This window comes from Neovison vison, chromosome 3 (genome assembly GCF_020171115.1).
Source record: "Neovison vison isolate M4711 chromosome 3, ASM_NN_V1, whole genome shotgun sequence".
Classification (NCBI taxonomy): Eukaryota; Metazoa; Chordata; class Mammalia; order Carnivora; family Mustelidae; genus Neogale; species Neogale vison.
This window is the reverse complement of record NC_058093.1, coordinates 9,704,179-9,717,213: the sequence shown is the minus strand read 5'-3', so window position 1 is coordinate 9,717,213 and position 13,035 is coordinate 9,704,179.

Below are 13,035 nucleotides of genomic sequence, written 5' to 3'. Positions count from 1 at the left end.
GTCCGGACACACCCGACGACTTTGCTTTAATTTACCCATTTCAGGAATCAAGTCATCAAATCCTGACGTCCTTTTCTCCTCCCCTTTGTTCCCAGGTCCTTATTCAACCATTGTACGTTTTCTATAAACCGACTATCAGTACTGCCTACTGAATACAGTTGTGAGGAGTCCGTGAGAGGGTTGACTGGATAGAGCCAACGATTGCTGGGCACCTGTCACAGAAAAGAAAAAGCGGGGTAATGAGGTGGAGAGGGCTCAGGGAGGGTGCTAATCTGTGTGGGGTGGTCAGATGGGCCTCTGAGGAGGTGATACTGAGCAAAGGCCTAAATGAAGTGAGGGACTGTATGAGTATTTCGGGAGAAAAGAACTTCTGGTGGAATACCAAGTGCAAAGGCCCCAAACAGAAACAGTCTTACCCTGTTTTATGAAGAGCGCGGTCTTTGAGTCATAGGAGGAGAGAGGTAGGACATGAGGTCAGAGGTAGTGAGGGCTTTATCATAGCGCTTGGTTGGCCACGGTACCAACTTTGGATTTTATTCTAAGTGTGAAGGGAAGTCATGCAAGTTTAGAGGTCAGAATAGTGACTTGATCTAATTTACATTAACAAATATTCCAGCTGCTGTGTGTGTGTATGATGATTGGGGGGGGAGATACAAATATTGATAAAGGCAATTTGATTTTTTTTTTTTTAATTTTTCTACTCTTGCATTGTTCATTGCAGTCATGCTTTAGGGAGTGAGTTGAAATCACCAGCTACAAAGTTTGTCAAACACTTTTCAGTATAACACAGGATGTACGTGTTGATCGAGGGGTTCCGTAGCTGCATGTAAACAATTCTATATTAGATAACCTTCAGGTACAGAATGCATGCTCTTCTTAAGTATTTCCAGTAATGTCTTCCTTAAAACACATTTTTATCATATTACTCTCCTGCTCAAAAACCAGTTGTCTAGAAAATATAAGCATTACACTGCTGCCACCTACTAAGTTCTATTTCAAACTATTGGTATTGTTAACTAGAAGGCCTATTAAACCTAATTTTTCTGTACAATATATGATATGCTTATGTACTTAATATAAGGCCTTTTATGAAATTTGTCAGACATTTTCTCATTCAACTCTTCCAAGACCTGTGAAAATACCTACTGAATTGGGTCATCTAACTCAATATAGTTTCCAATAAAAAAGGTTTTTTAAGGCAAACGAAACAATCTTTGTAACAGGTGACAGTGCATGGTACTCGTTTGACTTCTTAGCAAAGGAAATAATGTCATAAGCTTAAAGGTGATAATAAACTCTGGCTTAGTTTCAGTAGATTACAGTGCTTCCATAAATTGGGGGTTAAAAGAGCTATCAACATGGAAAGATTGGTAGTAAATGAAAACTCAGCAGAGATCTGTGAGAGGCAGTCTCTTAGAGACCAAACCAACTATGCTGTCAAGAATATATTTGACACAATACTATGTTAAATATTCTTGCCAAAATAATTGAATCTGAATCTGGTCAAGCGTTTAGATAAGCCAGTTTAAACAGGGGATAGAAGAACAAGGTAAATGACACCAAGAAGATTCAATCTCCCAAATAATATTGGAAATCTTTTAGAATGACCCAATTTCTTCAACAAATGTCAAATACAAAAGGAGGAATGATGGGGCATCTGGGTAGCTTAGTTGATTGATTATCTGACTCTTGATTTTGGTTCAGGTCATAGTCTTGAAGTCATGGAATCAAACCCCCACATTGGGCTTGATTCCATTGTGGACTGAGCATGGAGTCTGCTTGGGATTTTTTCTCTCTGTCCCTCTTCTCTCACCCCTACTCATACCCTCTTTCTCTTAAAAAAAAAAAAAAAGGAGAAAGGAGGCAGGGTTTATTTTTTTGTTTTTTTTTAAGAGAGGGAGAAGGGGAGAGGCAGAAGGAGAAAGGGAATTTTAAGCAGAATCCACTCCCAGCTCAGAACCCCACATGGGCTGACCTGAGCTGAAACCAAGAGTCTCAGAGGCTTAACAGACTGAGCCACCCAAGCGCCCCCTTTTTTTTCTTCCTTTCAGTGTTACTGATACACAATGTTACATTAGCTTCAGGTGCACAACAGTGATTGGATAAGTTTATACATTATGCTGTGTTTACCATAAGTGTGGCTACCATCCATACTGATTAGGTTTAAAAGATTTAAGAGGCATTTTTAAAATTTTATTTTGAACAAACTAAATATAAAAAGACATATACAAGACTAAGAAATGCAAGTGAAATCTCTACTTAAGTAAAGATTTATACTGAAGCTTTGACAAGTGAAATAAGATGTCTGTGATATGCTTTAAAATAATCCAATGGAGAGTGTAGAAATAGAGTGGATAAAACAAAGTTGATCATTTGTTGATAATTATTGATCTGGATGATGGCGAGTTTATAATATATCTAATTTTAATGTATGTTTGAGACATTTTGTTATATATATATATATATATATATATATAATATTTAATAAAAGAATGTTGTTACACAGGGATTGCAGAACCATGGTGATGAAAAGTAGATACTGATATAAGAAAGTAGTAGGTATCACCGCATGTCCCAAGGACCATTGGTAGGCTTGATGATTTGCTGAGAAGACTCAGGGGACTCAACATATAGTTGTATTGACAGCTATAATTTATTACAGCAAAAGGATATTAAGCAAAATGAGTAAAGGGAAAAGGAGCATGTGGGATATCTGGGGGAACTGGGTAAAACTTCCAAGGGCCCTTTACCTGTGAAATAAAATCAAACAGGACATGTTTAATTCTTCTGACAATTCTCACCACTGTGAAATGCCACCAACCAGATAAGCTCATTAGAGACTCAGTGTCCAGGGTTTTTATTGAGGGCTGATCATATAAGCATTCTCTGTCATGTACTCAAATTCCAGACTCAGGGAAAATTGATGCTCAGCATAAACCATATTGCTTGTACAGTTTAAGAAACAGCAAGTCTTATCAGTTCTGGGAATGGTGAAAACTTACCCAAAATACAAGTCTCCAAATGCCAGCCAAAGGCCAAACTTGTAAGCAAGCCTTTCAAAGAATAGCAGGCAGGCCTGACTTTTCTGCACACTCCCCTCCTGCTGAGGGAACAAGGAGGGATTTGGGGTTATCAGAACTTAGAAACTTAGTCCCAAAATGCTGTGACGTAGATCTCTGAGTGGAGGCCACTGCTTGACTGGTGCCAGTGTCTAAGAAGCATAGAGGTAACACTCCCTACTCTCAAGCCCCACAGAGCTGGGTTTTAGGTAGCCGAGGAGGAAATGTGGGTTGATATGTGTACATCTGAGGGGTGCAATGAAGCCCTTTTGATCCAGTCCTTTACACACTATGAACGTAGGAAACAGGTTTAAAAATAAGTAACTTGCACAAACTAGAAAGCAGCACAGCCCGCAAGGGAACACGTCTTCTGACCTTGCATCAGAATGCTGCTTTGTACTCTATGACTTCTTGAAAGATGAAGCAGCAACTTTGTAATACTAAAATATTAGAACTCTATTTTTTTTTTAAAACAGCTCAATTAGAGTCCGTGAGAACTCAAAACTTGAGATAGTGATTCAAACCAGAAATGTGAACAAGAGAAAAGAGGATAATTGACTACCCAGGAAAGGCCCACAAAGGATAACAACATAGTTTAGGGGCTCATCTCAGCTTTCCAGATTCAGACATTTTTAGTTCAGGACATTCAGAATTTATCAAGAAAATGGGTCTCCCTGGTAACATAACCAGCCTCTTATCCAATCCTAGAATTCCTCTTTTGCAACTCCCTGCTACACACTGTGGCATCTAGTCACGGAATTTCTTCTACAGACACTGAAGTGTTTGTTGCCTAAACTGTCCTCTTTTCCTAGAGGGTCTTCTTTCCTCCTCGTCTATCTCTACTCCCGTCCACCTGGCTAATTCCTCCTTCATCCTATGAAACTGATCCAGTGTTACCCCACCCAAAAAAATCTCACCCTGGGAATCATATATAGCTATAGATAGCATGGTTTGATATTTCTGTACAGTCCTAAAATCCCACAAATATATTTATTCTAACCACTTTGTATTATAATTGTTTCTATGTGTCTTCCTCTCAGCACTGAACTGCTAAAGAAGCTGAAATACTAGGATTTCTGTGGTTTTTCTGTAATATGTGAAAACAATAGGCAAGATATTTTACATTAAGATTATTATTTTTTAAAACCTGAAACATAGTTTCTATTCTCCTCTCTTCTCTTTTTGGTGTGCAATATTATTTCTTTAGTCAGTTTGCATATGGTATGAGGTTCAGATCTTTCAACTCTTGTGTCCTCCACAGGCAGCACATTTTGTTGAGACTGCTGTTAAAGGTGCTTTTGTGGGATGCCTGGGTCATGATCCCGGAGTCCCGGGATCAAGTCCCGCACCGGGCTTCCAGTTCCACGGGGAGTCTGCTTCTCCCACTGACCTTCTCCTCGCTCATGCTCTCTCTCACTGCCTCTCTCTCAAATAAATAAAATCTTAAAAAAAGAAAAAAATAAAGGTGCTTTTGTTACATTAGCAAGTTCTGTGGGCAACTGGGATGTGGTTGGTTTAGACCAGGACACCTGCCCTCACTAGGCGCTATCAGTTACTCAATTCATTTCCAGCTAAGCCCATTTCCCTCTTATATTTTTTCCTTTTACTTTTGGGATTATTTTTCTTAACAGAAAAGAAACAAATGAATTGGAGAGTGCACTTTGTCTTCTGTTATATTGAGTCGTCTCCCTCAGGTAACAAAACCAGTTTCATTATTCTTGTTTCAAACGAAAGCTTTTGTATTTTCCTTAGCATTTTGTCTTAAGTGTCAGGTCATTGAGATTTTAGCCTTTCTCAGAATATTTTTACAGGTTTTTACCACTTTAAAATTTCTTTTGCTTTTTTTTTTCCATTCAAGAAATCTCATATTCTTTTTATAAGTTATTAAGTTTACAACATGCTAAACATTTTACCCAAATGCGGGAAAATGGTCTGGAGATTCAAAGCACATTAAAATAGTTTTATGAAAAGAAAAAAACAGGGGCACCTGGGTGGCTCAGTGGGTTAAGCCGCTGCCTTCGGCTCAGGTCATGATCTCAGGGTCCTGGGATCGAGCCCCGCATCAGGCTCTCTGCTCAGCAGGGAGCCTGCTTCCTCCTCTCTCTCTGCCTGCCTCTCCACCTACTTGTGATCTCTGTCAAATAAATAAATAAAATAAAGAAAAGAAAAAAAACAAAAATAGCTAGTCAAAGTTATTGTGGCTGGCAGTACTTAAAATTGGTAATTTGTATTTTTAATTTATTTTTTAAAGATTTTTTTAAAAATGAGAGAGAGAGAGCAAACTACAAATATTCAGGGCAACAGGGTGGCTCAGTTGGTTCAGTGTCTGTCTTTGCCTCAGGTCACGATACCAGGGTCCTGGGATCGAGTCCCTCACTGGGCTTCCTGCTCAGGTGGGAGCCTCTTCTCCCTCTCCCACTCCCCCTGCTTCTGTTCTCACTCTCTCTCTCTCTTTCTGTCAAATAAATGAAATCTGTCTTAAAAAATGCATGTTACTGAGTTCTGCATGATTGTCTATATTACTGAATCTTAGAGAACTCCGATTTCTGGCTGAGTATGCCTTCATTTTTGTTTTTGTTTTTCTAGTAACAGATCTTAATATCCTCTCACTTTTTCAAGCATCTTCAAAAGACAAGAAAACCTATAAAAGAGGAATCTGAAGGGAAAAAAAAGAGGAGCCTTATGTTTAACTGAAGGGTGCTCAGGGCAAGATCAGTTTATCTCAGACCATCAGTACAGCCTTTACGATCTGTTAACAAGATAGATACATGTAGATGCGACCATCCTGCTGTAATAACGCCCTGCTGAAGTTCTTTGGGCATATTGCACATTCCCCAGCATCTCTACTCAGGACATCCTTAGATTATCAGTTCATTATGAAAGGATATCTCCGGAACACCCAGATGGAAGCAATGCACAGGGCAAGATATGAGGGAAGGGGAACCAGAGCTTCCATGCTTTCTGAGTGAACCACTCTCCCCAGGGGCCACATGTTTTAACCAATCCAGAGGTTCCTGATTGATTGATTGATTGATTGATTGATGTAGGCCTTCTTTCATCTTTTGGCCTTTTTGTTAAAGTCAAGTTTTTTCAGGAAGCTCCATATTTATTCACATTAGCATCTTTATGCTTGAATTCTTTCCTTCTTTTTTGGAAGCAAAAATCTGTAATTTTTGCCTACACCCACCTTCTTAAACAGTCTTCGCTTTAGGAATCTCTGGTTTAATAATTAGAAAATATGTATATAGAATGTGCTTTGTGTATACATAATAATCAGTGAATATATAAAACACTCTTAATCTTTGAGCAATAAGACAGGTGAGGAAATGTTTTTACTTTTTGTATCTTTGAGGAAATACTTTAAAAAATTCTTTTATTTATTTGAGAGAGTGAGCAAGAGAGAAAGCACTGAGCAGGGGCAGAGGGAAAGGGAGAAGCAGACTCCCTTAATGAGCAGGGAGCCTGATGCAGGGCTTGATCCCAGGAGCCTAGGATCATGACCTGAGCTGAAGGCAGATGCTTAACTGACCGAGCCACCCAGGTACCCTGCGAGAGGGAGGGGGAGGGAGGATAATTTTGAATAATTTGTAACATACTCTTTTTTGGAAGCAAAACTACACTACCCATAACATTGGATTTGTCAACAAAACATTGGATTTGTTTAATAGGACACCAAATGCACAAACAACAAAAGAAAGAAAAAAATTGGACTTCATCAAAATTAAAAATTTTGTGCATCAAAGGATACTGTCAACTGAGTAAGAAGTCAACCCCTCGTGAATTAGAAAAACTTCTGTGTGTCTCCTTTACTACTCACACAAAACACTTCACTTCTGGTTACCAAATATATGAAAATTTTTCCCACACCAAGTAATTCTGGGCAATCCCAGCTGGGTGTTATTACCATTTAACTCAGTTCCAACACTGTCTCTACCTGGAGATAAAAAAAAAGTGTCAGATCCTACAGGTTAAGGGCTTAGTCCCACAAGACTGTCCCCATCCCATTTCAGATGCCACTTGCAAGTAGTCCACCGCTGGGTTACCCACAACTTCTGCCTCATTTGGCTGGAAATCAGAGATCCTACAATCCTCCTGAGTTTGAGGCTTACCAGTTTATTAAAGGATATGATAAAGGATACAGAGAAGCTGCCAGATGAAGAAATATATAGGGCAAGGTGTAGGTGCGTCCCAAGTGCAGGAACTTCTGTCCTGTGGAGTTGGGGTGTGTTACCTGCTCAGTGTGGATGTGTTCTCTAGCCTGGAAACTCTCTGAAACCTGTACTCCTGGGATTTGATGGAGTTTCCTCACTCGGGAATGATCAATTATTAACTCGATTTCTGGCCGCTCTCCCTCTTTGGACAAGTTGGAGTGCGGCTGAAAATTCCAAGCTTCTAATTTTGGTTTGGTCTTTCTGGGGACCAACCTGTGTCTAGGAGCCCATCAGAGTCTCCTCACTGGAACAAAAGATGCTCATATTGCTTTTAATCACTTAGGAATTCTCAGGGGTTTTAGGAGCCATGTGTCAGGGACAGGATCAAAGACCAAATATTAGAACAAGAGATATTCCTAGTGTTTTTATCACTTAGGAATTTACAAGGATTTTAGGAGATCTGTGCTGGGAACTGGAGGCACAGACCAATGAATAAATTTTCTATTATTTCACATATAGAATGGAAGAAGATATTTGCAAATAGTATATCTGATAACGAATTAAGATCCAGAATATATAAGATTTCCTAGAATTTAACAAGAAAAACAAAAATCACCTCAATTTAAGAATGGGCAAAGGTGGGATGCCCGGCTGGCTCAGTCCATAGAGCATGTGAGTCTTGATCTCCAGGCATGAGTTTGGGCCCCACACTAGGTGTAGAGATTATTTTTAAAAAAATAAAATAAACACTAGAAAATGTTTATTGGATAGACATTTCTCTAAAAGATGTACAAATGACCAAGAGGTATATGAAAAGATGCTCAAAGTCCTTAGCCAATAGGGAAATGCAAATCAAAATTACAATAAAATACCACTTCATACCTCCTAGGATGGCTATGAAAAGTGATACACAGAACATAAGTGTTGATGAGGCTGGGGAGAAATTGGATTCCTCATACACTGCTAATGGGAATGTAAAATGGTTTAGCTTCTGCGGAAAACAGTTTGGTGGTTCCTCAAAAAGCTAAACACAGAATTATCGTATTACTCAGCAATCCCTCTCCTAGGTATAGACATACCCAAAAGAATTATTTATGAGACTGATGGGCTGCCTGCTGTGCTAAGAAGGCACTCCAAAAGAATTACTTAATGTAAAGACTCAAACATATTTATAAGCTGTGTTCACTGCAGCATTATTCACAATATCCAATTTGTGGAAATGACCTAAGCGTTCATTGGTGGATGAGTAGATAAAATGTGGTATATACATACAACACAAAATTACTCAGCCTTAAACAAGAATGAAGTTCTGGTATATGCTACAACCTGGATGGACCTTGAACATGTTATGCCAAGTGAAATAAGCCAGACACAAAAGGACAAATATTGTATAATTCCACTTATATGAAATGTCTTGAAAAGGCCAATTCATAGAGACAGAAAGAAGGTTAGGTATTACCAGGAGCTGGAGAGAAGGGGAAGTTGCTGCTTAATGCTTACAGAGTTTCTGTTTGAGGCGATAAAAAAAAGTCTGGATAAAGATAGTGGTGAAAGTTGAACAAAAGTTTGTCCTTAGTGCCCCTGAACTGCACACATTACAATGGTTCAAATGGTGTATTGTTCTATGTATTTTACTACCAACTTAAATAAATAAAAGAATGCCTGCCAGATATGGCCCATGTGCCAGAGTTTGCTGTTCCTTCTTTTTTTTTCTTTTTTTTTTTTTTTTAAGATCTTATCCATTTTTTGACACAGAGAGATCACAAGCAGGTAGAGAGACAGGCAGAGGCAGGGAAGCAGGCTCCCCGCTGAGCAGAGAGCCTGATGCGGGGCTCGATGCGGGGCTCGATCCCAGGACCCTGGGATCATGACCCGAGCCGAAGGCAGAGGCTTAACCGACTGAGCCACCCAGGCGCCCCAAGTTTGCTGTTCCTTCTATAGGACATCATGATCTTAGTGCCCCACTTAACCTTTTCTTACTCACCTGAGGATCCGTGGGACCATTTATGGTGACAGTCTAATAGCAAGATATCCCTACTTATCACCCTTGCTCACTGTCTGAGTTAAAATCCTGTCTAGTAATCATCCTCTCCCATATTCTCATTATACACATGAGTTTGGGCCCCACACTAGGCGTAGAGATTATCTGCCGCATCTGGCACTCTGCTCAGCAGGGAGACTGTTTCCTCCTCTCTCCCTCTCTGCCTGCCTCTCTGTCTACTTGTGATCTCTGTCTGTCAAATAAATAAATAAAATCTTCAAAAAATAAATAAGTTGAAAAAAAGAAAAAGAAAAAAGAAAAGAGGCTTGGCTATGCAGTGTTTCTCAATGAATGGTAGTAGGCCACCTGGAAAGAATGATCAGCTCTTCGGCTCCACCTGAAATCTGCTACATCTCTCTGAAATTTGGGGTCACAACCAATACGTTCCAAGCTTCTCAGCACAGGGGTGGGGGCTGGGGGGACAGGGGACTCCTGGGTGGCTCAGTTGGTTAAGCATCTGCCTTGGGCTCAGGTCATGATCTCAAGGAGGTCCTGGGATTGAGCCCCACATCAGGCTCCCTGTTGAGCAGAGAGTCTGCTTCTCCCTCTCCCTCTGTCTCCCCCTCAACACCCTCGAGCCCCTGCTCATGCTCTCTTTCTCTCAAATAAATACAATTTTTTTTTAAAAAAAAGCTGCTCAGAGGATTTGAGTGCTGTTAGAATTTGAGAATAAGTGCATTAGTGGGAGAGAAAGGTTTCAGAACTGAGCACATGCATATGCCCCCTGCCCCTGCTAACTTCCACACAGGAGACTCCTGGAGATGTATAACCAATGGTAAAACCATTAGAAAAAGAGGTTTTAAAAGTTATTTTATTTTATTTTATTTTAAGATTTTAGTTATTTGACAGAGATCACAAGTAGGCAGAGAGGCAGGCAGAGAGAGAGAAAGGGAAGCAGGCTCCTGCTGAGCAGAGAGCCCGATGCGGGGCTCTATCCCAGAACCCTGGGATCATGATCTGAACCGAAGGCAGAGGCTTTAACCCACTGAGCCACCCAGGTGCCCCTAAAAGTTGTTTTAAATTAGTCACCATTCCAAGAGAGAAAAAAATTTGAGAATTTTGGAAGGGGCATTTGCTAACCCATGTACTATCTATGTACTAACTATGTACTTCAAGAGAATAGGACCATTGTGTCTTTCACTCCTCCCTAATGCTTTCCGACCATTACTTACCCACATTTTGGTGAAAGCTCAAACTTTGAGTCTCATATCCTTAGGGGATAGTGTTATCATCTGTCTGTCTGTCTGTCTGTCTGCGTCATTGTCATCTGATGGGAGACACTTTTGTACATTGTAGTGGAAATTATGGTGGATTGCTCAGTTGCCTTTTTTTCTTCCCTCATAACTGGAACCGTTGAGAATTCTGTAGCAGCTCTCTGATGCATCCCTCTCTGGGTTTTGCTCGTAGTTAAAAGAGAGCTACTTCTCCCAAGGTCATGCCCTCTTCCTGGGGAAGTTCATATCCAAAATCTTGTTGATATGGGAGTAGAAAGGCCCAACTCCCTTGCCTCAATTTAGGACAACTCTCAAGGGCCATCCCATCTCCAAAGCTCCCTATAGGGAACCCAACCTGTGATCCAAGAAAGCAGACTCCAAAATAGGACTTTTAGCTCTGAATCACTTACAGTCTGCCTGGCAATGAGGACCCTCTCACTGGTGGTAAGTGAAGCACAAATAGATTCTACTGAGATATTGGAGGAAAGCCACTGAAAGGTTAAGAGTGACTAATCGCTTATTAAAGGTTAAATATAAAATCTGGAGGGCATTCTTGGTGGTATAAAAAGAGTCTCATTGGCTGCAGGTAGAGAGCAAAAAAAAAAAAAAAAGCTGATAATTAGGTTTAAGACTTAATACTGAGAAGCAGATCTCCAAAAGTGGACAGAATTTTCAGCCTCAGCATATTTCTTAAACAGAGTGAGGGCCCTGATTGGGAAGGATTGCAGTCCTAAGAAATAGGACAAGGACATCTGGGTCAGTGCACTCAAGAATCTTGAAATCCTAGATTTTCCTGAGTGCTCTAGGCTTACAGAAGTGGCCTAATTGTTTTGTTAAAAAGCTAGTACTCCCGGGGCGCCTGGGTGGCTCAGTGGGTTAAAGCCTCTGCCTTTGGCTCAGGTCATGATCCCAGGGTCCTGGGATTGAGCCCCGCATCAGGCTCTCTGCTCCGCGGGGAGCCTGCTTCCTCCTCTCTCTGCCTGCCTCTCTGCCTACTTGTGATCTCTCTGTCAAATAAATAAATAAAATCTTTAAAAAGAAAAAAAAAAAGCTAGTACTCCCTCATTGCTTGAAGAACATACAGAGACCTCTGACTTATAAGACAACAGGTGTCCCGCTCAGGAACTTTCCTTATGTTCCTTCCTGGACACCAGAACATTGGTGGTAGCAGAACAACATTGGATAGGGAGGGTTTGTCACTATGAAAGCACTATCTCATGATATGAAGGACCCTGGCAAGAATCTGTGAAGGCAGTGCTAACACTCTACTAGGATGCTCTTAGAAACTCAGAGAAAATTCTTTTATTAAAAAAAAGGTGGGGGCGCCTGGGTGGCTCAGTGGGTTAAGCCTCTGCCTTTGGCTCAGGTCATGATCTCAGGGTCCTGGGATCAAGCCCCGCATAGGACTCTCTGCTCAGTGGGGAGTCTGCTTCCTCCCCCACCCCCCGCCTCTCTGCCTCCTTGTGATCTCTCTCTGTCAAATCAATAAATAAAATCTTAAAAAAAGAAACCTCAGAGAAAGCAATAGCCCATACTAAGTGGCAGGAACTACAGGATACTGTGGAAGATGGTGGAAGAAGGGGTGATCAAAGGAGTCAATAAGTGGCTATGCTAGAATAAATAGTCAGTGCTAAATATTCAATAAATATTCACTTAGCAGTGAATTATGTTCCATGGGGAGGCTCAGAGGATACTCTGTTTCCTAAAGCTATAAGGAATGTGAGAGAAGCACCAGCATCCCTGAACAGGACTGAGGCTATGGTGAAGTGAATGAGGTACTTGCCTCGGGTGCAAAACTAAAGAGGGGACCAAAAAGCTTTGTAACCAATATAATCTTTAAATATATATTTTTTAAATATTTTATTTATTTATTTGACAGAGAGAGATCACAAGTAGGCAGAGAGGCAGGCAGAGAGAGAGGAGGAAGCAGGCTCCCTGCTGAGCAGAGAGCCCGATGCGGGACTCGATCCCAGGACCCTGAGATCATGACCTGAGCTGAAGGCAGCGGCTTAACCCACTGAGCCACCCAGGCGCCCTTTAAATATATTTTTAAAAGTCGAAATTAGTGCAGAAAAATCCATATGAACAAGATAAAATCTTAAATAAAGGCAGGATCAATATTACTGATTTTTCCTTTTTTTTAAAAAAAGATTTTATTTATTCATTTGACAGAGATCACAAGTAGGCAGAGAGGCAGGCAGAGAGAGAGGAGGAAGCAGGCTCCCTGCTCAGGGATCGATGCGGGGCTCGATCCCAGGAGGATCAGGACCTGAGCCGAAAGCAGAGGCTTTAACCCACTGAGCCACCCAGGTGCCTTCTGATTTTTCCTTTTGCCTCAGGCTCCAATATGGCCTAGGGAAAGCACTGTCAGTCAAGGTAGCTGTCCCTTATAGGCCTCAGGTGATAGTAGCAAATAGCGTACAGAGCTAAGCTCCATGAGAGCAGTGGGGATGATGGGATCCCAAAACAGAGGCCAAGTGGTGATGCTTAACCATCAAAAGCAAGGTGGGGACAATTATAATTAGCACAGGGTTGGAATGGGAATGGCTGCCTGGGGGGCGCTGACCTGT